This window comes from Ambystoma mexicanum, chromosome 6p (assembly GCF_040938575.1).
Source record: "Ambystoma mexicanum isolate Mex_15411 chromosome 6p, UKY_AmexF1_1, whole genome shotgun sequence".
Classification (NCBI taxonomy): domain Eukaryota; kingdom Metazoa; phylum Chordata; class Amphibia; order Caudata; family Ambystomatidae; genus Ambystoma; species Ambystoma mexicanum.
Window position 1 is genome coordinate 14,048,370 of NC_090935.1, and position 26,361 is coordinate 14,074,730.

A 26,361-nucleotide genomic window follows, 5' to 3' on the forward strand; every position below is an offset into this window, starting at 1 on the left:
TCAGTAGCCAGATGAATGATAACATCAGTGCCAGGGTACACGCAATCTTCTCAGTAGCCAGATGAATGATAACATCAGTGCCAGGGTACACGCATTCTCCTCAGTAGCCAGATGAATGATAACATCAGTGCCAGGGTACGCGCAGTCTCCTCAGTAGCCAGATGAATGATAACATCAGTGCCATGGTACGTGCATTCTCCTCAGTAGCCAGATGAATGATAACATCAGTGCCAGGGTACGCGCATTCTCCTCAGTAGCCAGATAAATGATAACATCAGTGCCAGGGTACACGCATTCTCCTCAGTAGCCAGATGAAGAATAACATCAGTGCAAGGGTACACGCAGTCTCCTCAGTAGCCAGATGAATGATAACATCAGTGCCAGGGTACGCGTATTCTCCTCAGTAGCCAGATGAATGATAGCATCAGTGCCAGGGTACGTGCAGTCTCCTCAGTAGCCAGATGAAGGATAACATCAGTGCCAGGGTACACGCATTCTCCTCAGTAGCCAGATGAATGATAACATCAGTGCCAGGGTACACACAGTCTTCTCAGTAGCCAGATGAATGATAACATCAGTGCCAGGGTACGCACAGTCTCCTCAGTAGCCAGATGAATGATAACATCAGTGCCATGGTACGTGCATTCTCCTCAGTAGCCAGATGAAGGATAACATCAGTGCCAGGGAATGCACAGTCTCCTCAGTAGCCAGATGAATGATAACATCAGTGCCATGGTACGTGCATTCTCCTCAGTAGCCAGATGAAGGATAAAATCAGTGCCAGGGTATACGCATTCTCCTCAGTAGCCAGATGAATGATAACATCAGTGCCAGGGAACGCGTATTCTCCTCAGTAGCCAGATGAATGATAACACCAGTGCCAGGGTACACGCAGTCTCCTGAGTAGCCAGATGAATGATAACATCAGTGCCAGGGTACGCGCAGTCTCCTCAGTAGCCAGATGAATGATAACACCAGTGCCAGGGTACGCGTATTCTCCTCAGTAGCCAGATGAATGATAACATCAGTGCCAGGGTACACGCAGTCTTCTCAGTAGCAAGATGAATGATAACATCAGTGCCAGGGTACGCACAGTCTCCTCAGTAGCCAGATGAATGATAACATCAGTGCCGGGGTACGTGCAGTCTCCTCAGTAGCCAGATGAATGATAACACCAGTGCCAGGGTACGCGTATTCTCCTCAGTAGCCAGATGAATGATAACATCAGTGCCAGGGTACACGCAGTCTTCTCAGTAGCAAGATGAATGATAACATCAGTGCCAGGGTACGCACAGTCTCCTCAGTAGCCAGATGAATGATAACATCAGTGCCGGGGTACGTGCAGTCTCCTCAGTAGCCAGATGAATGATATCATCAGTGCCAGGGTACGCGCATTCTCCTCAGTAGCCAGATGAATGATAACATCAGTGCCAGGGTATGCGCAGTCTCCTCAGTAGCCTGAAGAATGATATCAGGCCAGGGTACGCGCATTCTCCTCAGTAGCCAGTTGAATGATATCATCAGTGCCAGGGTACGCGCAGTCTCCTTATTAGCCAGATAAATGATAACATCAGTGCCAGGGTAAGTACATTCTCCTCAGTAGCCAGATGAATGATAACATCAGTGCCAGGGTACGTGCAGTCTCCTCAGTAGCCAGATGAATGATAACATCAGTGCCAGGGTACGCGCATTCTCCTCAGTAGCCAGATTAATGATAACATCAGTGCCAGGGTACACGCATTCTCCTCAGTAGCCAGATGAATGATAACATCAGTGCCAGGGTACGTGCAGTCTCCTCAGTAGCCAGATGAATGATAACATCAGTGCCAGGGTACGCGCATTCTCCTCAGTAGCCAGATGAATGATAACATCAGTGCCAGGGTACACACAGTCTCCTCAGTAGCCAGATGAATGATATCACCAGTGCCAGGGTACACACATTCTCCTCAGTAGCCAGATGAATGATAACATCAGTTCCAGGGTACACACAGTCTTCTCAGTATCCAGATGAATGATAACATCAGTGCCAGGGTACACGCATTCTCCTCAGTAGCCAGATGAATGATAACATCAGTGCCAGGGTACACGCAGTCTTCTCAGTAGCCAGATGAATGATAACATCAGTGCCAGGGTACACGCATTCTCCTCAGTAGCCAGATGAATGATAACATCAGTGCCAGGGTACGCGCAGTCTCCTCAGTAGCCAGATGAATGATAACATCAGTGCCATGGTACGTGCATTCTCCTCAGTAGCCAGATGAATGATAACATCAGTGCCAGGGTACGCGCATTCTCCTCAGTAGCCAGATTAATGATAACATCAGTGCCAGGGTACACGCATTCTCCTCAGTAGCCAGATGAAGAATAACATCAGTGCAAGGGTACACGCAGTCTCCTCAGTAGCCAGATGAATGATAACATCAGTGCCAGGGTACACGTATTCTCCTCAGGAGCCAGATGAAGGATAACACCAGTGCCAGGGTACGCGCATTCTCCTCAGTAGCCAGATGAAGGATAACATCAGTGCCAGCGTACGCACATTCTCCTCAGTACCCAGATGAATGATAACATCAGTGCCATGGTACGTGCATTCTCCTCAGTAGCCAGATGAAGGATAACATCAGTGCCAGGGTACACACAGTCTCCTCAGTAGCAAGATGAATGATAACATCAGTGCCATGGTACGTGCATTCTCCTCAGTAGCCAGATGAATAATAACATCAGTGCCAGGGAACGCGTATTCTCCTCAGTAGCCAGATGAAGGATAACATCAGTGCCAGGGTACGCGCAGTCTCCTCAGTAGCCAGATGAATGATAACATCAGTGCCAGGGAACGCGTTTTCTCCTCAGTAGCCAGATGAATAATAACATCAGTGCCAGGGAACGTGCATTCTCCTCAGTAGCCAGATGAAGGATAACATCAGTGCCATGGTACGTGCATTCTCCTCAGTAGCCAGATGAAGGATAACATCAGTGCCAGGGAACGCGTATTCTCCTCAGTAGCCAGATGAAGGATAACATCAGTGCCAGGGTACACACAGTCTCCTCAGTAGCCAGATGAATGATAACCTCAGTGCCATGGTATGTGCATTCTCCTCAGTAGCCAGATGAAGGATAACATCAGTGCCAGGGAACGCATATTCTCCTCAGTAGCCAGATGAAGGATAACATCAGTGCCAGGGTACACACAGTCTCCTCAGTAGCCAGATGAATGATAACATCAGTGCCATGGTATGTGCATTCTCCTCAGTAGCCAGATGAAGGATAACATCAGTGCCAGGGAACGCGTATTCTCCTCAGTAGCCAGATGAATGATAACATCAGTGCCAGGGAACGCGTATTCTCCTCAGTAGCCAGATGAATGATAACATCAGTGCCATGGTACGTGCATTCTCCTCAGTAGCCAGATGAATGATATCATCAGTGCCAGGGTACGTGCAGTCTCCTCAGTAGCCAGATGAATGATAACACCAGTGCCAGGGTACGAACATTGTCCTCAGTAGCCAGATGAATGATAACATCAGTGCCAGGGTACGTGCAGTCTCCTCAGTAGCCAGATGAATGATAACATCAGTGCCAGGGTACGGGCATTCTCCTCAGTAGCCAGATTAATGATAACATCAGTGCCAGGGTACACGCATTCTCCTCAGTAGCCAGATGAATGATAACATCAGTTCCAGGGTACACACAGTCTTCTCAGTATCCAGATGAATGATAACATCAGTGCCAGGGTACACGCATTCTCCTCAGTAGCCAGATGAATGATAACATCAGTGCCAGGGTACACGCAATCTTCTCAGTAGCCAGATGAATGATAACATCAGTGCCAGGGTACACGCATTCTCCTCAGTAGCCAGATGAATGATAACATCAGTGCCAGGGTACGCGCAGTCTCCTCAGTAGCCAGATGAATGATAACATCAGTGCCATGGTACGTGCATTCTCCTCAGTAGCCAGATGAATGATAACATCAGTGCCAGGGTACGCGCATTCTCCTCAGTAGCCAGATAAATGATAACATCAGTGCCAGGGTACACGCATTCTCCTCAGTAGCCAGATGAAGAATAACATCAGTGCAAGGGTACACGCAGTCTCCTCAGTAGCCAGATGAATGATAACATCAGTGCCAGGGTACGCGTATTCTCCTCAGTAGCCAGATGAATGATAGCATCAGTGCCAGGGTATGTGCAGTCTCCTCAGTAGCCAGATGAAGGATAACATCAGTGCCAGGGTACACGCATTCTCCTCAGTAGCCAGATGAATGATAACATCAGTGCCAGGGTACACACAGTCTTCTCAGTAGCCAGATGAATGATAACATCAGTGCCAGGGTACGCACAGTCTCCTCAGTAGCCAGATGAATGATAACATCAGTGCCATGGTACGTGCATTCTCCTCAGTAGCCAGATGAAGGATAACATCAGTGCCAGGGAACGCACAGTCTCCTCAGTAGCCAGATGAATGATAACATCAGTGCCATGGTACGTGCATTCTCCTCAGTAGCCAGATGAAGGATAAAATCAGTGCCAGGGTATACGCATTCTCCTCAGTAGCCAGATGAATGATAACATCAGTGCCAGGGAACGCGTATTCTCCTCAGTAGCCAGATGAATGATAACACCAGTGCCAGGGTACACGCAGTCTCCTGAGTAGCCAGATGAATGATAACATCAGTGCCAGGGTACGCGCAGTCTCCTCAGTAGCCAGATGAATGATAACACCAGTGCCAGGGTACGCGTATTCTCCTCAGTAGCCAGATGAATGATAACATCAGTGCCAGGGTACACGCAGTCTTCTCAGTAGCAAGATGAATGATAACATCAGTGCCAGGGTACGCACAGTCTCCTCAGTAGCCAAATGAATGATAACATCAGTGCCGGGGTACGTGCAGTCTCCTCAGTAGCCAGATGAATGATATCACCAGTGCCAGGGTACACGCAGTCTCCTCAGTAGCCAGATGAATGATATCACCAGTGCCAGGGTACACGCAGTCTCCTCAGTAGCCAGATGAAGGATAACACCAGTGCCAGGGTACGCGCAGTCTCCTCAGTAGCCAGATGAAGGATAACACCAGTGCCAGGGTACACGCATTCTTCTCAGTAGCCAGATGAATGATAGCATCAGTGCCAGGGGAACGCACATTCTCCTCAGTAGCCAGATGAATGATAACATCAGTGCCAGGGAACGCACAGTCTCCTCAGTAGCCAGATGAATGATAACATCAGTGCCAGGGTACGCACAGTCTCCTCAGTAGCCAGATGAATGATAACATCAGTGCCAGGGTACGCACAGTCTCCTCAGTAGCCAGATGAATGATAACATCAGTGCCAGGGTACACGCAGTCTCCTCAGTAGCCAGATGAATGATAACATCAGTGCCAGGGTACGTGCATTCTCCTCAGTAGCCAGATGAATGATAACACCAGTGCCAGGGTACACGCATTCTTCTCAGTAGCCAGATGAATGATAACACCAGTGCCAGGGTACGCGCATTCTTCTCAGTAGCCAGATGAATGATAACACCAGTGCCAGGGTACGCGCATTCTTCTCAGTAGCCAGATGAATGATAACACCAGTGCCAGGGTACGCGCATTCTTCTCAGTAGCCAGATGAATAATAACATCATTGCCAGGGAACGCGTATTCTCCTCAGTAGCCAGATGAATGATAACACCAGTGCCAGGGTACGCCATTCTTCTCAGTAGCCAGATGAATGATAACACCAGTGCCAGGGTACGCGCATTCTTCTCAGTAGCCAGATGAATGATAACACCAGTGCCAGGGTACGCGCATTCTTCTCAGTAGCCAGATGAATGATAACACCAGTGCCAGGGTACGCGCATTCTCCTCAGTAGCCAGATGAATGATAACATCAGTGCCAGGGTACACGCATTCTCCTCAGTAGCCAGATGAATGATAACACCAGTGCCAGGGTACGTGCATTCTCCTCAGTAGCCAGATGAATGATAACATCAGTGCCATGGTACGTGCATTCTCCTCAGTAGCCAGATGAAGGATAACATCAGTGCCAGGGATCGCGTATTCTCCTCAGTAGCCAGATGAATGATAACATCAGTGCCAGGGTACGTGCATTCTCCTCAGTAGCCAGATGAAGGATAACATCAGTGCCAGGGAACGCGTATTCTCCTCAGTAGCCAGATGAATGATAACATCAGTGCCAGGGAACGCGTATTCTCCTCAGTAGCCAGATGAATGATAACATCAGTGCCAGGGAACACACAGTCTCCTCAGTAGCCAGATGAATGATAACATCAGTTCCAGGGTACGCGCATTCTCCTCAGTAGCCAGATTAATGATAACATCAGTGCCAGGGTACACGCATTCTCCTCAGTAGCCAGATTAATGATAACATCAGTGCCAGGGTACACACATTCTCCTCAGTAGCCAGATGAATGATAACATCAGTGCCAGGGTACGCGCAGTCTCCTCAGTAGCCAGATGAAGGATAACATCAGTGTCAGGGAACGCGTATTCTCGTCAGTAGCCAGATGAAGGATAACATCAGTGCCAGGGAATGCGTATTCTCCTCAGTAGCCAGATGAATGATAACATCAGTGCCAGGGTACACGCAGTCTCCTCAGTAGCCAGATGAATGATAACATCAGTGCCAGGGTACGCACAGTCTCCTCAGTAGCCAGATGAATGATAACATCAGTTCCAGGGTACACGCAGTCTCCTTAGTACCCAGATGAATGATAACATCAGTGCCAGGGTAGGCGCATTCTCCTCAGTAGCCAGATGAATGATAACATCAGTGCCAGGGTACACACAGTCTCCTCAGTAGCCAGATGAATGATAACATCAGTTCCAGGGTACGCGCAGTCTCCTCAGTAGCCAGATGAATGATAACATCAGTGCCAGGGTACACGCATTCTCCTCAGTAGCCAGATGAATGATAACATCAGTTCCAGGGTACGCGCAGTCTCCTCAGTAGCCAGATGAATGATAACATCAGTGCCATGGTACGTGTATTCTCCTCAGTAGCCAGATGAATGATATCATCAGTGCCAGGGTACGTGCAGTCTCCTCAGTAGCCAGATGAATGATAACACCAGTGCCAGGGTACGTACATTCTCCTCAGTAGCCAGATGAATGATATCACCAGTGTCAGGGTACACGCAGTCTCCTCAGTAGCCAGATGAATGATAACATCAGTGCCAGGGTACGCGCATTCTCCTCAGTAGCCAGATTAATGATAACATCAGTGCCAGGGTACACGCATTCTCCTCAGTAGCCAGATGAATGATAACATCAGTGCCAGGGTACGTACAGTCTCCTCAGTAGCCAGATGAATGATAACATCAGTGCCAGGGTACACGCATTCTCCTCAGTAGCCAGATTAATGATAACATCAGTGCCAGGGTACACGCATTCTCCTCAGTAGCCAGATGAATGATAACATCAGTGCCAGGGTACGTACAGTCTCCTCAGTAGCCAGATGAATGATAACATCAGTGCCAGGGTACGCGCATTCTCCTCAGTAGCCAGATGAATGATATCACCAGTGCCAGGGTACACGCAGTCTCCTCAGTAGCCAGATGAAGGATAACACCAGTGCCAGGGTACGCGCATTCTCCTCAGTAGCCAGATGAAGGATAACACCAGTGCCAGGGTACGCGCATTCTCCTCAGTAGCCAGATGAATGATAACATCAGTGCCATGGTACGTGCATTCTCCTCAGTAGCCAGATGAATGATATCATCAGTGCCAAGGTACGTGCAGTCTCCTCAGTAGCCAGATGAATGATAACACCAGTGCCAGGGTACGTACATTCTTCTCAGTAGCCAGATGAATGATATCACCAGTGTCAGGGTATACGCAGTCTCCTCAGTAGCCAGATGAAGGATAACACCAGTGCCAGGGTACACGTAGTCTCCTCAGTAGCCAGATGAATGATAACATTAGTGCCAGGGTACACGCAGTCTCCTCAGTAGCCAGATGAATGATAACATCAGTGCCAGGGTACGCGCATTCTTCTCAGTAGCCAGATGAATGATATCAGTGCCAGGGTACGCGCATTCTCCTCAGTAGCCAGATGAATGATAACATCAGTGCCAGGGTACGCGCATTCTCCTCAGTAGCCAGATTAATGATAACATCAGTGCCAGGGTACACGCATTCTCCTCAGTAGCCAGATGAATGATAACATCAGTGCCAGGGTACGTGCAGTCTCCTCAGTAGCCAGATGAATGATAACATCAGTGCCAGGGTACGCGCTTTCTCCTCAGTAGCCAGATGAATGATATCACCAGTGCCAGGGTACGTGCAGTCTCCTCAGTAGCCAGATGAATGATAACACCAGTGCCAGGGTACGTACATTCTTCTCAGTAGCCAGATGAATGATATCACCAGTGTCAGGGTATACGCATTCTCCTCAGTAGCCAGATGAAGGATAACACCAGTGCCAGGGTACGCGCATTCTCCTCAGTAGCCAGATGAAAGATAACATCAGTGCCAGGGTTCATGCATTCTCCTCAGTAGCCAGATGAATGATAACATCAGTGCTAGGGTACGCGCATTCTCCTCAGTAGCCAGATGAATGATAACATCAGTGCCAGGGTACGCGCAGTCTCCTCAGTAGCCAGATGAATGATAACATCAGTGCCAGAGTACGCGTATTCTCCTCAGTAGCCAGATGAATGATAACATCAGTGCCAGGGTACACGCATTCTCCTCAGTAGCCAGAGGAATGATAACATCAGTGCCAGGGAACGCACAGTCTTCTCAGTAGCCAGATGAATGATAACATCAGTGCCAGGGTACGCACAGTCTCCTCAGTAGCCAGATGAATGATAACATCAGTGCCAGGGTACGCACAGTCTCCTCAGTAGCCAGATGAATGATAACATCAGTGCCAGGGTACGCGTATTCTCCTCAGTAGCCAGATGAATGATAACATCAGGCCAGGGTACGCGCATTCTCCTCAGTAGCCAGATGAATGATAACATCAGTGCCAGGGTACGTGCAGTCTCCTCAGTAGCAGATGAATGATAACATCAGTGCCAGGGTACGCGCATTCTCCTCAGTAGCCAGATGAATGATAACATCAGTGCCAGGGAATGCGTATTCTCCTCAGTAGCCAGATGAATGATAACATCAGTGCCAGGGTACACGCAGTCTCCTCAGTAGCCAGATGAATGATAACATCAGTGCCAGGGTACGCACAGTCTCCTCAGTAGCCAGATGAATGATAACATCAGTTCCAGGGTACACGCAGTCTCCTTAGTAGCCAGATGAATGATAACATCAGTGCCAGGGTAGGCGCATTCTCCTCAGTAGCCAGATGAATGATAACATCAGTGCCAGGGTACACACAGTCTCCTCAGTAGCCAGATGAATGATAACATCAGTTCCAGGGTACGCGCAGTCTCCTCAGTAGCCAGATGAATGATAACATCAGTGCCAGGGTACACGCATTCTCCTCAGTAGCCAGATGAATGATAACATCAGTGCCAGGGTACGCGCATTCTCCTCAGTAGCCAGATAAATGATAACATCAGTGCCAGGGTACACGCATTCTCCTCAGTAGCCAGATGAAGAATAACATCAGTGCAAGGGTACACGCAGTCTCCTCAGTAGCCAGATGAATGATAACATCAGTGCCAGGGTTCGCGTATTCTCCTCAGTAGCCAGATGAATGATAGCATCAGTGCCAGGGTACGTGCAGTCTCCTCAGTAGCCAGATGAAGGATAACATCAGTGCCAGGGTACACGCATTCTCCTCAGTAGCCAGATGAATGATAACATCAGTGCCAGGGTACACACAGTCTTCTCAGTAGCCAGATGAATGATAACATCAGTGCCAGGGTACGCACAGTCTCCTCAGTAGCCAGATGAATGATAACATCAGTGCCATGGTACGTGCATTCTCCTCAGTAGCCAGATGAAGGATAACATCAGTGCCAGGGAACGCACAGTCTCCTCAGTAGCCAGATGAATGATAACATCAGTGCCATGGTACGTGCATTCTCCTCAGTAGCCAGATGAAGGATAAAATCAGTGCCAGGGTATACGCATTCTCCTCAGTAGCCAGATGAATGATAACATCAGTGCCAGGGAACACGCAGTCTCCTGAGTAGCCAGATGAATGATAACATCAGTGCCAGGGTACGCGCAGTCTCCTCAGTAGCCAGATGAATGATAACACCAGTGCCAGGGTACGCGTATTCTCCTCAGTAGCCAGATGAATGATAACATCAGTGCCAGGGTACACGCAGTCTTCTCAGTAGCAAGATGAATGATAACATCAGTGCCAGGGTACGCACAGTCTCCTCAGTAGCCAGATGAATGATAACATCAGTGCCGGGGTACGTGCAGTCTCCTCAGTAGCCAGATGAATGATAACACCAGTGCCAGGGTACGCGTATTCTCCTCAGTAGCCAGATGAATGATAACATCAGTGCCAGGGTACACGCAGTCTTCTCAGTAGCAAGATGAATGATAACATCAGTGCCAGGGTACGCACAGTCTCCTCAGTAGCCAGATGAATGATAACATCAGTGCGGGGGTACGTGCAGTCTCCTCAGTAGCCAGATGAATGATATCATCAGTGCCAGGGTACGCGCATTCTCCTCAGTAGCCAGATGAATGATAACATCAGTGCCAGGGTATGCGCAGTCTCCTCAGTAGCCTGATGAATGATATCAGGCCAGGGAACGCGCATTCTCCTCAGTAGCCAGTTGAATGATATCATCAGTGCCAGGGTACGCGCAGTCTCCTTATTAGCCAGATAAATGATAACATCAGTGCCAGGGTAAGTACATTCTCCTCAGTAGCCAGATGAATGATAACATCAGTGCCAGGGTACGTGCAGTCTCCTCAGTAGCCAGATGAATGATAACATCAGTGCCAGGGTACGCGCATTCTCCTCAGTAGCCAGATTAATGATAACATCAGTGCCAGGGTACACGCATTCTCCTCAGTAGCCAGATGAATGATAACATCAGTGCCAGGGTACGTGCAGTCTCCTCAGTAGCCAGATGAATGATAACATCAGTGCCAGGGTACGCGCATTCTCCTCAGTAGCCAGATGAATGATAACATCAGTGCCAGGGTACACACAGTCTCCTCAGTAGCCAGATGAATGATATCACCAGTGCCAGGGTACACACATTCTCCTCAGTAGCCAGATGAATGATAACATCAGTTCCAGGGTACACACAGTCTTCTCAGTATCCAGATGAATGATAACATCAGTGCCAGGGTACACGCATTCTCCTCAGTAGCCAGATGAATGATAACATCAGTGCCAGGGTACACGCAGTCTTCTCAGTAGCCAGATGAATGATAACATCAGTGCCAGGGTACACGCATTCTCCTCAGTAGCCAGATGAATGATAACATCAGTGCCAGGGTACGCGCAGTCTCCTCAGTAGCCAGATGAATGATAACATCAGTGCCATGGTATGTGCATTCTCCTCAGTAGCCAGATGAATGATAACATCAGTGCCAGGGTACGCGCATTCTCCTCAGTAGCCAGATTAATGATAACATCAGTGCCAGGGTACACGCATTCTCCTCAGTAGCCAGATGAAGAATAACATCAGTGCAAGGGTACACGCAGTCTCCTCAGTAGCCAGATGAATGATAACATCAGTGCCAGGGTACACGTATTCTCCTCAGGAGCCAGATGAAGGATAACACCAGTGCCAGGGTACGCGCATTCTCCTCAGTAGCCAGATGAAGGATAACATCAGTGCCAGCGTACGCACATTCTCCTCAGTACCCAGATGAATGATAACATCAGTGCCATGGTACGTGCATTCTCCTCAGTAGCCAGTTGAAGGATAACATCAGTGCCAGGGTACACACAGTCTCCTCAGTAGCAAGATGAATGATAACATCAGTGCCATGGTACGTGCATTCTCCTCAGTAGCCAGATGAATAATAACATCAGTGCCAGGGAACGCGTATTCTCCTCAGTAGCCAGATGAAGGATAACATCAGTGCCAGGGTACGCGCAGTCTCCTCAGTAGCCAGATGAATGATAACATCAGTGCCAGGGAACGCGTATTCTCCTCAGTAGCCAGATGAATAATAACATCAGTGCCAGGGAACGCGTATTCTCCCCAGTAGCCAGATGAATGATAACATCAGTGCCATGGTACGTGCATTCTCCTCAGTAGCCAGATGAAGGATAACATCAGTGCCAGGGAACGCGTATTCTCCTCAGTAGCCAGATGAAGGATAACATCAGTGCCAGGGTACACACAGTCTCCTAAGTAGCCAGATGAATGATAACATCAGTGCCATGGTATGTGCATTCTCCTCAGTAGCCAGATGAAGGATAACATCAGTGCCAGGGAACGCATATTCTCCTCAGTAGCCAGATGAAGGATAACATCAGTGCCAGGGTACACACAGTCTCCTCAGTAGCCAGATGAATGATAACATCAGTGCCATGGTATGTGCATTCTCCTCAGTAGCCAGATGAAGGATAACATCAGTGCCAGGGAACGCGTATTCTCCTCAGTAGCCAGATGAATGATAACATCAGTGCCAGGGAATGCGTATTCTCCTCAGTAGCCAGATGAATGATAACATCAGTGCCATGGTACGTGCATTCTCCTCAGTAGCCAGATGAATGATATCATCAGTGCCAGGGTACGTGCAGTCTCCTCAGTAGCCAGATGAATGATAACACCAGTGCCAGGGTACGAACATTCTCCTCAGTAGCCAGATGAATGATAACATCAGTGCCAGGGTACGTGCAGTCTCCTCAGTAGCCAGATGAATGATAACATCAGTGCCAGGGTACGGGCATTCTCCTCAGTAGCCAGATTAATGATAACATCAGTGCCAGGGTACACGCATTCTCCTCAGTAGCCAGATGAATGATAACATCAGTGCCAGGGTACGTGCAGTCTCCTCAGTAGCAGATGAATGATAACATCAGTGCCAGGGTACGCGCATTCTCCTCAGTAGCCAGATGAATGATAACATCAGTGCCAGGGTACACACAGTCTCCTCAGTAGCCAGATGAATGATATCACCAGTGCCAGGGTACACGCATTCTCCTCAGTAGCCAGATGAATGTTAACATCAGTTCCAGGGTACACACAGTCTTCTCAGTATCCAGATGAATGATAACATCAGTGCCAGGGTACACGCATTCTCCTCAGTAGCCAGATGAATGATAACATCAGTGCCAGGGTACACGCAATCTTCTCAGTAGCCAGATGAATGATAACATCAGTGCCAGGGTACACGCATTCTCCTCAGTAGCCAGATGAATGATAACATCAGTGCCAGGGTACGCGCAGTCTCCTCAGTAGCCAGATGAATGATAACATCAGTGCCATGGTACGTGCATTCTCCTCAGTAGCCAGATGAATGATAACATCAGTGCCAGGGTACGCGCATTCTCCTCAGTAGCCAGATAAATGATAACATCAGTGCCAGGGTACACGCATTCTCCTCAGTAGCCAGATGAAGAATAACATCAGTGCAAGGGTACACGCAGTCTCCTCAGTAGCCAGATGAATGATAACATCAGTGCCAGGGTACGCGTATTCTCCTCAGTAGCCAGATGAATGATAGCATCAGTGCCAGGGTACGTGCAGTCTCCTCAGTAGCCAGATGAAGGATAACATCAGTGCCAGGGAACGCACAGTCTCCTCAGTAGCCAGATGAATGATAACATCAGTGCCATGGTACGTGCATTCTCCTCAGTAGCCAGATGAAGGATAAAATCAGTGCCAGGGTATACGCATTCTCCTCAGTAGCCAGATGAATGATAACATCAGTGCCAGGGAACGCGTATTCTCCTCAGTAGCCAGATGAATGATAACACCAGTGCCAGGGTACACGCAGTCTCCTGAGTAGCCAGATGAATGATAACATCAGTGCCAGGGTACGCGCAGTCTCCTCAGTAGCCAGATGAATGATAACACCAGTGCCAGGGTACGCGTATTCTCCTCAGTAGCCAGATGAATGATAACATCAGTGCCAGGGTACACGCAGTCTTCTCAGTAGCAAGATGAATGATAACATCAGTGCCAGGGTACGCACAGTCTCCTCAGTAGCCAAATGAATGATAACATCAGTGCCGGGGTACGTGCAGTCTCCTCAGTAGCCAGATGAATGATATCACCAGTGCCAGGGTACACGCAGTCTCCTCAGTAGCCAGATGAATGATATCACCAGTGCCAGGGTACACGCAGTCTCCTCAGTAGCCAGATGAAGGATAACACCAGTGCCAGGGTACGCGCAGTCTCCTCAGTAGCCAGATGAAGGATAACACCAGTGCCAGGGTACACGCATTCTTCTCAGTAGCCAGATGAATGATAGCATCAGTGCCAGGGGAACGCACATTCTCCTCAGTAGCCAGATGAATGATAACATCAGTGCCAGGGAACGCACAGTCTCCTCAGTAGCCAGATGAATGATAACATCAGTGCCAGGGTACGCACAGTCTCCTCAGTAGCCAGATGAATGATAACATCAGTGCCAGGGTACGCGCAGTCTCCTCAGTAGCCAGATGAATGATAACATCAGTGCCAGGGTACACGCAGTCTCCTCAGTAGCCAGATGAATGATAACATCAGTGCCAGGGTACGTGCATTCTCCTCAGTAGCCAGATGAATGATAACACCAGTGCCAGGGTACACGCATTCTTCTCAGTAGCCAGATGAATGATAACACCAGTGCCAGGGTACGCGCATTCTTCTCAGTAGCCAGATGAATGATAACACCAGTGCCAGGGTACGCGCATTCTTCTCAGTAGCCAGATGAATGATAACACCAGTGCCAGGGTACGCGCATTCTTCTCAGTAGCCAGATGAATAATAACATCATTGCCAGGGAACGCGTATTCTCCTCAGTAGCCAGATGAATGATAACACCAGTGCCAGGGTACGCCATTCTTCTCAGTAGCCAGATGAATGATAACACCAGTGCCAGGGTACGCGCATTCTTCTCAGTAGCCAGATGAATGATAACACCAGTGCCAGGGTACGCGCATTCTTCTCAGTAGCCATATGAATGATAACACCAGTGCCAGGGTACGCGCATTCTCCTCAGTAGCCAGATGAATGGTAACATCAGTGCCAGGGTACGCGCATTCTCCTCAGTAGCCAGATGAATGATAACACCAGTGCCAGGGTACGTGCATTCTCCTCAGTAGCCAGATGAATGATAACATCAGTGCCATGGTACGTGCATTCTCCTCAGTAGCCAGATGAAGGATAACATCAGTGCCAGGGATCGCGTATTCTCCTCAGTAGCCAGATGAATGATAACATCAGTGCCAGGGTACGTGCATTCTCCTCAGTAGCCAGATGAAGGATAACATCAGTGCCAGGGAACGCGTATTCTCCTCAGTAGCCAGATGAATGATAACATCAGTGCCAGGGAACGCGTATTCTCCTCAGTAGCCAGATGAATGATAACATCAGTGCCAGGGAACACACAGTCTCCTCAGTAGCCAGATGAATGATAACATCAGTTCCAGGGTACGCGCATTCTCCTCAGTAGCCAGATTAATGATAACATCAGTGCCAGGGTACACGCATTCTCCTCAGTAGCCAGATTAATGATAACATCAGTGCCAGGGTACACACATTCTCCTCAGTAGCCAGATGAATGATAACATCAGTGCCAGGGTACGCGCAGTCTCCTCAGTAGCCAGATGAAGGATAACATCAGTGTCAGGGAACGCGTATTCTCGTCAGTAGCCAGATGAAGGATAACATCAGTGCCAGGGAATGCGTATTCTCCTCAGTAGCCAGATGAATGATAACATCAGTGCCAGGGTACACGCAGTCTCCTCAGTAGCCAGATGAATGATAACATCAGTGCCAGGGTACGCACAGTCTCCTCAGTAGCCAGATGAATGATAACATCAGTTCCAGGGTACACGCAGTCTCCTTAGTAGCCAGATGAATGATAACATCAGTGCCAGGGTAGGCGCATTCTCCTCAGTAGCCAGATGAATGATAACATCAGTGCCAGGGTACACACAGTCTCCTCAGTAGCCAGATGAATGATAACATCAGTTCCAGGGTACGCGCAGTCTCCTCAGTAGCCAGATGAATGATAACATCAGTGCCAGGGTACACGCATTCTCATCAGTAGCCAGATGAATGATAACATCAGTTCCAGGGTACGCGCAGTCTCCTCAGTAGCCAGATGAATGATATCATCAGTGCCAGGGTACGTGCAGTCTCCTCAGTAGCCAGATGAATGATAACACCAGTGCCAGGGGTACGTACATTCTCCTCAGTAGCCAGATGAATGATATCACCAGTGTCAGGGTACACGCAGTCTCCTCAGTAGCCAGATGAATGATAACATCAGTGCCAGGGTACGCGCATTCTCCTCAGTAGCCAGATGAATGATAACATCAGCGCCAGGGTACGCGCATTCTCCTCAGTAGCCAGATTAATGATAACATCAGTGCCAGGGTACACGCATTCTCCTCAGTAGCCAGATGAATGATAACATCAGTGCCAGGGTACGTACAGTCTCCTCAGTAGCCAGATGAATGATAACATCAGTGCCAGGGTACGCGCATTCTCCTCAGTAGCCAGATGAATGATATCACCAGTGCCAGGGTACACGCAGTCTCCTCAGTAGCCAGATGAAGGATAACACCAGTGCCAGGGTACGCGCATTCTCCTCAGTAGCCAGATGAAGGATAACACCAGTGCCAGGGTACGCGCATTCTCCTCAGTAGCCAGATGAATGATAACATCAGTGCCATGGTACGTGCATTCTCCTCAGTAGCCAGATGAATGATATCATCAGTGCCAAGGTACGTGCAGTCTCCTCAGTAGCCAGATGAATGATAACACCAGTGCCAGGGTACGTACATTCTTCTCAGTAGCCAGATGAATGATATCACCAGTGTCAGGGTATACGCAGTCTCCTCAGTAGCCAGATGAAGGATAACACCAGTGCCAGGGTACACGTAGTCTCCTCAGTAGCCAGATGAATGATAACATTAGTGCCAGGGTACACGCAGTCTCCTCAGTAGCCAGATGAATGATAACATCAGTGCCAGGGTACGCGCATTCTTCTCAGTAGCCAGATGAATGATATCAGTGCCAGGGTACGCGCATTCTCCTCAGTAGCCAGATGAATGATAACATCAGTGCCAGGGTACGCGCATTCTCCTCAGTAGCCAGATTAATGATAACATCAGTGCCAGGGTACACGCATTCTCCTCAGTAGCCAGATGAATGATAACATCAGTGCCAGGGTACGTGCAGTCTCCTCAGTAGCCAGATGAATGATAACATCAGTGCCAGGGTACGCGCATTCTCCTCAGTAGCCAGATGAATGATATCACCAGTGCCAGGGTACGCGCAGTCTCCTCAGTAGCCAGATGAAGGATAACACCAGTGCCAGGGTACGCGCATTCTCCTCAGTAGCCAGATGAAGGATAACACCAGTGTTAGGGTACGCGCATTCTCCTCAGTAGCCAGATGAAAGATAACATCAGTGCCAGGGTTCATGCATTCTCCTCAGTAGCCAGATGAATGATAACATCAGTGCTAGGGTACGCGCATTCTCCTCAGTAGCCAGATGAATGATAACATCAGTGCCAGGGTACGCGCAGTCTCCTCAGTAGCCAGATGAATGATAACATCAGTGCCAGAGTACGCGTATTCTCCTCAGTAGCCAGATGAATGATAACATCAGTGCCAGGGTACACGCATTCTCCTCAGTAGCCAGAGGAATGATAACATCAGTGCCAGGGAACGCACAGTCTTCTCAGTAGCCAGATGAATGATAACATCAGTGCCAGGGTACGCACAGTCTCCTCAGTAGCCAGATGAATGATAACATCAGTGCCAGGGTACGCACAGTCTCCTCAGTAGCCAGATGAATGATAACATCAGTGCCAGGGTACGCGTATTCTCCTCAGTAGCCAGATGAATGATAACATCAGGCCAGGGTACGCGCATTCTCCTCAGTATCCAGATGAATGATAACATCAGTGCCAGGGTACGCGCATTCTCCTCAGTAGCCAGATTAATGATAACATCAGTGCCAGAGTACGCGCATTCTCCTCAGTAGCCAGATTAATGATAACATCAGTGCCAGGGTACACGCATTCTCCTCAGTAGCCAGATGAATGATAACATCAGTGCCAGGGTTCATGCATTCTCCTCAGTAGCCAGATGAATGATAACATCAGTGCCAGGGTACGCGTAGTCTCCTCAGTAGCCAGATGAATGATAACATCAGTGCCAGGGTACGCGCATTCTCCTCAGTAGCCAGATGAATGATAACATCAGTGCCAGGATACGCGCAGGCTCCTTAATAGCCGGATGAATGATAACATCAGTGCCAGGGTACGCGCATTCTCCTCAGTAGCCAGATGAATGATAACATCAGTGCCAGGGTACGCGTAGTCTCCTCAGTAGCCAGATGAATGATAACATCAGTGCCAGGGAACGCGTATTCTCCTCAGTAGCCAGATGAATGATAACATCAGTGCCAGGGTACACGCAGTCTCCTTAGTAGCCAGATGAATGGTAACATCAGTGCCAGGGTACGCACATTCTCCTCAGTAGCCAGATGAATGATAACATCAGTGCCAGGGTACGCGCATTCTCCTCAGTAGCCAGATGAATGATAACATCAGTGCCAGGGAACGCACAGTCTCCTCAGTAGCCAGATGAATGATAACATCAGTGCCAGTGAACGCGTATTCTCCTCAGTAGCCAGATGAATGATAACATCAGTGCCAGGGAACACGCAGTCTCCTCAGTAGCCAGATGAATGATAACATCAGTGCCAGGGTACACACAGTCTCCTCAGTAGCCAGATGAATGATATCACCAGTGCCATGGTACGTGCATTCTCCTCAGTAGCCAGATGAATGATATCATCAGTGCCAGGGTACGTGCAGTCTCCTCAGTAGCCAGATGAATGATATCACCAGTGTCAGGGTACACGCAGTCTCCTCAGTAGCCAGATGAATGATAACATCAGTTCCAGGGTACGCGCAGTCTCCTCAGTAGCCAGATGAATGATAACATCAGTGCCATGGTACGTGCATTCTCCTCAGTAGCCAGATGAATGATATCATCAGTGCCAGGGTACGTGCAGTCTCCTCAGTAGCCAGATGAATGATAACACCAGTGCCAGGGTACGTACATTCTCCTCAGTAGCCAGATGAATGATATCATCAGTGCCAGGGTACGTGCAGTCTCCTCAGTAGCCAGATGAATGATATCACCAGTGTCAGGGTACACGCAGTCTCCTCAGTAGCCAGATGAATGATAACATCAGTTCCAGGGTACGCGCAGTCTCCTGAGTAGCCAGATGAATGATATCATCAGTGCCAGGGAACGCACATTCTCCTCAGTAGCCAGATGAAGGATAACATCAGTGCCAGGGTATGCACAGTCTCCTCAGTAGCCAGATGAATGATAACATCAGTGCCAGGGTACGCGCAGGGTGAAGTAACACCCATCACTTTGAAATGTTCTATTTACACATTACATGGTCTATGGTTTATTGCACAATATTGCCCTCCCTTGCTGGTCTTGACCACATCTGGGCTGTGGTATTTGGAGTGGTAACTGTGTTGCCACAACACGTACCTAGTAGAGTTTTAAAATACATCTTAAATGTGTACGTTTACATTTATAGTTAATACACTTTGATAAAGAAGAATCAGACGGCGCCTTACCACAGCGCCTGGATTTTGCAGCCGGAATCTTCCAGTCCTTTGCACAGCGCCTTCACTCCAGAGTCCTCCAGTTTACTGTCACTCAGGTCGAGCTCTGTGAGAGATGGTTTTCCTCTGATAAGAGAGGCGAGGTCTGAGCAGTGCGCAGCAGTGAGAGAGCATTTATAGATCCTGCAGGAGAAAGAGAGATCCATCAGAGCATGAACCGGGACATCTCAGCTTCAGTGCATCTTCACTCCCCTCCCATCCATGATATCCTGCCATCATGTACACTCCAGGGCCCCATCCCGCCAGAGATCAAAAGACTAGAGGCAGACCCCGATCTCTGATTTATGGCTGAAACAAGTAGAAATCCAAAATCTGCAGGGACAGATGTGATAATCCTATAAGTACGCATCCGCGCTGGCGCAAGGCATAGTTAAGCTTAAGACGAAGGCTCTGTGGCGTTTCAGAACATGACATTTCTAAATAACGTTTGAATGCTTGCATGAAAAAATCAGAACACATCCCAGAGGATTATTTGGAGGCAGCCGCATGTGCGTGCACATTTACACATTTCTACATGAGTGGCTTCATAGATGTTACTTTCATTGCGTTTTGAACAGCTTTGAACATGGAGTTTATCCATTGGCAAGAAAAAATAACATTTGTCCCAAATATCTCAAAATTGGCCCCTTCGATGTTCCTAATGTTTTACAGGAGCCTAAACATTTTTTGCAAGTCGACTTGGCCAATTTTGAGACATTAAGGATTGAAAATGTACCTAATAAAAAATCTCTGGAGAAGAAAATGTAAAAATGTGTTCATATTGTTGTAAATATTTAGACAAAAACAAACTACCTATTCGTTCAATTATAACTAACATGAAATCCCAACCTATTCCCAAAACTTTAGAACATTTGAACGTCTATGAACATATAATTACTCAATTAGTAAGACCTTTTCAAACACTTGTATACATACAAACAAAGTCGTGAAAAAGACCAGCTAAGTAGTTCCCATTAAATATGTATGATAATATCTAAGCTTTAGGTGTAAGTCGTGCTATTAAAAACACGCTATTAGTTTTAATTAATGGAGTCCCAACAAAATGTACAGAAATATGTCAAGAAATTGTTGATTTGCACCAAGTGGCCCAAAGTTTAAAAGCAAACCATTAACATTATGAACATGTACATGTCGAAGATCATATTTATTTATTTATTTGTTTTGACATTTGTAGAGCGCACCGAACCCGGGGCATCTGGGTGCTGGTTACATGGAAAGCTTAGTTACAGAGGTTACCAGGAAATGCAGTAGGTATTTAGATGACATTATGTACATTAGTTCATAGCATTTACATTGAAGGCGTTAGTTACCGTAGCAGTTGCCGGAGATGTGGGGTATACATTTGTCTAGCGCAGCTTATCTAGCTCGGGTTAGGTTTGAATTTGAACTTTGAAGAAGATGTCAATGAAAAACACCTGCAGTGTGAAAAGGTTGCACTAGAAAATACACCATCCACCCTTTAATAGGAGACTCAATGGAATTATTTCAGATGAGAGAAGCAAAGGGTAGATGATTATGTGTCTGGGATAAATATGTAGAAAGATGCTTTGCCCAGTTGTTCCCCACTGGAGAGGGTGGAGGATGAAAGGGCAGACCGGTATAAGTGTGATCAGAATATAGAACTAGTCGCATGCATTCAACAGACCCTAGATTTAGACGAAATCATGAATATATATGTGACTTACTTTATGAAATTGAATTAGCACCCAGATGAATGATTACATCAGTGCCAGGGTACGTGCATTCTCCTCAGTAGCCAAATGATGATAACATCAGTGCCAGGGTACGCGCATTCTCCTCAGTAGCCAGATGAATGATAACACCAGTGCCAGGCTACGCGCATTCTTCTCAGTAGCCAGATGAATGATAACATCAGTGCCAGGGTACGCGCAGTCTCCTCAGTAGCCAGATCAATGATAACATCAGTGCCAGGGTACGCGCAGTCTCCTCAGTAGCCAGATGAATGATAACATCAGTGCCAGGGTACGCGCAATCTACTCAGTAGCCAAATGATGATAACACCAGTGCCAGGGTACACGCATTCTCCTCAGTAGCCAGATGAATGATAAAATCAGTGCCAGGGTACACGCATTCTCCTCAGTAGCCAGATGAATGATAACATCAGTGCCAGGGTACGCGCAGTCTCCTCAGTAGCCAGATGAATGATAACATCAGTGCCAGGGTACGCGCATTCTCATCAGTAGCCAGATGAATGATAACATCAGTGCCAGGGTACGCGCAGTCTCCTCAGTAGCCAGATGAATGAGTACATCAGTGCCAGGGTACGCGCAGTCTACTCAGTAGCCAAATGATGATAACATCAGGGCCAGGGTACACACAGTCTCCTCAGTAGCCAGATGAATGATAACACCAGTGCCAGGGTACACGCATTCTCCTCAGTAGCCAGATGAATGATAACATCAGTGCCAGGGTACGCGCAGTCTCCTCAGTAGCCAGATGAATGATAACATCAGTGCCAGGGTACGCGCAGTCTCCTCAGTAGCCAGATGAATGATAACACCAGTGCCAGGGTACACGTATTCTCCTCAGTAGCCAGATGAAGGATAACATCAGTGCCAGGGAACGCGTATTCTCCTCAGTAGCCAGATGAATGAGATCACCAGTGCCAGGGTACGCACATTCTCCTCAGTAGCCAGATGAATGATAACATCAGTGCCAGGGTACGCGCAGGGTGAAGTAACACCCATCACTTTGAAATGTTCTATTTACACATTACATGGTCTATGGTTTATTGCACAATATTGCCCTCCCTTGCTGGTCTTGACCACATCTGGGCTGTGGTATTTGGAGTGGTAACTGTGTTGCCACAACACGTACCTAGTAGAGTTTTAAAATACATCTTAAATGTGTACGTTTACATTTATAGTTAATACACTTTGATAAAGAAGAATCAGACGGCGCCTTACCACAGCGCCTGGATTTTGCAGCCGGAATCTTCCAGTCCTTTGCACAGCGCCTTCACTCCAGAGTCCTCCAGTTTACTGTCACTCAGGTCGAGCTCTGTGAGAGATGGTTTTCCTCTGATAAGAGAGGCGAGGTCTGAGCAGTGCGCAGCAGTGAGAGAGCATTTATAGATCCTGCAGGAGAAAGAGAGATCCATCAGAGCATGAACCGGGACATCTCAGCTTCAGTGCATCTTCACTCCCCTCCCATCCATGATATCCTGCCATCATGTACACTCCAGGGCCCCATCCCGCCAGAGATCAAAAGACTAGAGGCAGACCCCGATCTCTGATTTATGGCTGAAACAAGTAGAAATCCAAAATATGCAGGGACAGATGTGATAATCCTATAAGTACGCATCCGCGCTGGCGCAAGGCATAGTTAAGCTTAAGACGAAGGCTCTGTGGCGTTTCAGAACATGACATTTCTAAATAACGTTTGAATGCTTGCATGAAAAAATCAGAGCATATCCCAGAGGATTATTTGGAGGCAGCCGCATGTGCGTGCACATTTACACATTTCTACATGAGTGGCTTCATAGATGTTACTTTCATTGCGTTTTGAACAGCTTTGAACATGGAGTTTATCCATTGGCAAGAAAAAATAACATTTGTCCCAAATATCTCAAAATTGGCCCCTTCGATGTTCCTAATGTTTTACAGGAGCCTAAACATTTTTTGCAAGTCGACTTGGCCAATTTTGAGACATTAAGGATTGAAAATGTACCTAATAAAAAATCTCTGGAGAAGAAAATGTAAAAATGTGTTCATATTGTTGTAAATATTTAGACAAAAACAAACTACCTATTCGTTCAATTATAACTAACATGAAATCCCAACCTATTCCCAAAACTTTAGAACATTTGAACGTCTATGAACATATAATTACTCAATTAGTAAGACCTTTTCAAACACTTGTATACATACAAACAAAGTCGTGAAAAAGACCAGCTAAGTAGTTCCCATTAAATATGTATGATAATATCTAAGCTTTAGGTGTAAGTCGTGCTATTAAAAACACGCTATTAGTTTTAATTAATGGAGTCCCAACAAAATGTACAGAAATATGTCAAGAAATTGTTGATTTGCACCAAGTGGCCCAAAGTTTAAAAGCAAACCATTAACATTATGAACATGTACATGTCGAAGATCATATTTATTTATTTATTTGTTTTGACATTTGTAGAGCGCACCGAACCCGGGGCATCTGGGTGCTGGTTACATGGAAAGCTTAGTTACAGAGGTTACCAGGAAATGCAGTAGGTATTTAGATGACATTATGTACATTAGTTCATAGCATTTACATTGAAGGCGTTAGTTACCGTAGCAGTTGCCGGAGATGTGGGGTATACATTTGTCTAGCGCAGCTTATCTAGCTCGGGTTAGGTTTGAATTTGAACTTTGAAGAAGATGTCAATGAAAAACACCTGCAGTGTGAAAAGGTTGCACTAGAAAATACACCATCCACCCTTTAATAGGAGACTCAATGGAATTATTTCAGATGAGAGAAGCAAAGGGTAGATGATTATGTGTCTGGGATAAATATGTAGAAAGATGCTTTGCCCAGTTGTTCCCCACTGGAGAGGGTGGAGGATGAAAGGGCAGACCGGTATAAGTGTGATCAGAATATAGAACTAGTCGCATGCATTCAACAGACCCTAGATTTAGACGAAATCATGAATATATATGTGACTTACTTTATGAAATTGAATTAGCACCCAGATGAATGATTACATCAGTGCCAGGGTACGTGCATTCTCCTCAGTAGCCAAATGATGATAACATCAGTGCCAGGGTACGCGCATTCTCCTCAGTAGCCAGATGAATGATAACACCAGTGCCAGGGTACGCGCATTCTTCTCAGTAGCCAGATGAATGATAACATCAGTGCCAGGGTACGCGCAGTCTCCTCAGTAGCCAGATCAATGATAACATCAGTGCCAGGGTACGCGCAGTCTCCTCAGTAGCCAGATGAATGATAACATCAGTGCCAGGGTACGCGCAATCTACTCAGTAGCCAAATGATGATAACACCAGTGCCAGGGTACACGCATTCTCCTCAGTAGCCAGATGAATGATAAAATCAGTGCCAGGGTACACGCATTCTCCTCAGTAGCCAGATGAATGATAACATCAGTGCCAGGGTACGCGCAGTCTCCTCAGTAGCCAGATGAATGATAACATCAGTGCCAGGGTACGCGCATTCTCATCAGTAGCCAGATGAATGATAACATCAGTGCCAGGGTACGCGCAGTCTCCTCAGTAGCCAGATGAATGAGTACATCAGTGCCAGGGTACGCGCAGTCTACTCAGTAGCCAAATGATGATAACATCAGGGCCAGGGTACACACAGTCTCCTCAGTAGCCAGATGAATGATAACACCAGTGCCAGGGTACACGCATTCTCCTCAGTAGCCAGATGAATGATAACATCAGTGCCAGGGTACGCGCAGTCTCCTCAGTAGCCAGATGAATGATAACATCAGTGCCAGGGTACGCGCAGTCTCCTCAGTAGCCAGATGAATGATAACACCAGTGCCAGGGTACACGTATTCTCCTCAGTAGCCAGATGAAGGATAACATCAGTGCCAGGGAACGCGTATTCTCCTCAGTAGCCAGATGAATGATAACATCAGTGCCAGGGTACGCACATTCTCCTCAGTAGCCAGATGAATGATAACATCAGTGCCAGGGTACGCGCATTCTCCTCAGTAGCCAGATGAATGATAACATCAGTGCAAGGGTACACGCAGTCTCCTCAGTAGCCAGATGAAGGATAACATCAGTGCCAGGGTACGCACATTCTCCTCAGTAGCCAGATGAATGATAACATCAGTGCCAGGGTACGCACATTCCCCTCAGTAGCCAGATGAATGATAACATCAGTGCCAGGGTACGCGTATTGTAGGGGAGGACTGGTCCAAGACGACCCCCCTCGCCTGCACTTTCTCCCCAGGTGAGGACTATGGCTCTCTTGGGCGTCCCCTCATGCCACCCGGGCCCAGGTGGTGGAGGGCTCACCCACTGGAGACATTGCCCGCACGTATTAATTGCCCGCACGTATTAATTGCCCACACGTATTAAAATTTAGCTAGGCCTAGAAACCATTTTGTCTGGTAAAGATGGTGTGAGCTCAGCGCACTGTAGCGCGGCCCCCACCCTTGGAGGGTTTCAGTCATCCTTGTTGCCGCAGCACCCTGGTAGATCCGCTGCGAGCCCGTTCCCACGAACCAGAAGGACATGAGCTAGTGTAATACACTAACATTGTAACAGTTCACCTCCCGCAGTGTATCATCGCTCCCAGCATGACCCGGCCAGCAGGCCTAGGCAAATGAAAAGAACAGTAAAATGGTCGTTATATGCCAGACAATCTTTGTATATTAATGTTGAGACTACTTGCAAGGGATGCTTTCCTCTCATAAAATCCCTTATATTACGAAAGCCTGTAAGATGTATAATTACAAGAGATCATGCCCCCATGATATAAGCAACAATGAGCATATACCATTGCAGTTGGGTACTAGTAATAACGGCACGCACCAGGAATCTGGTTGTTACGTGTATGACTGGAAAACTTACACCCCATGGGCTCGTACCATAACTGAACTAATGCTGCTAGAGGACACAAGAAAACGAATGTAACCATACAAAGAGCCTATGTGAAGAATGCATGGGAAGGCGCATGT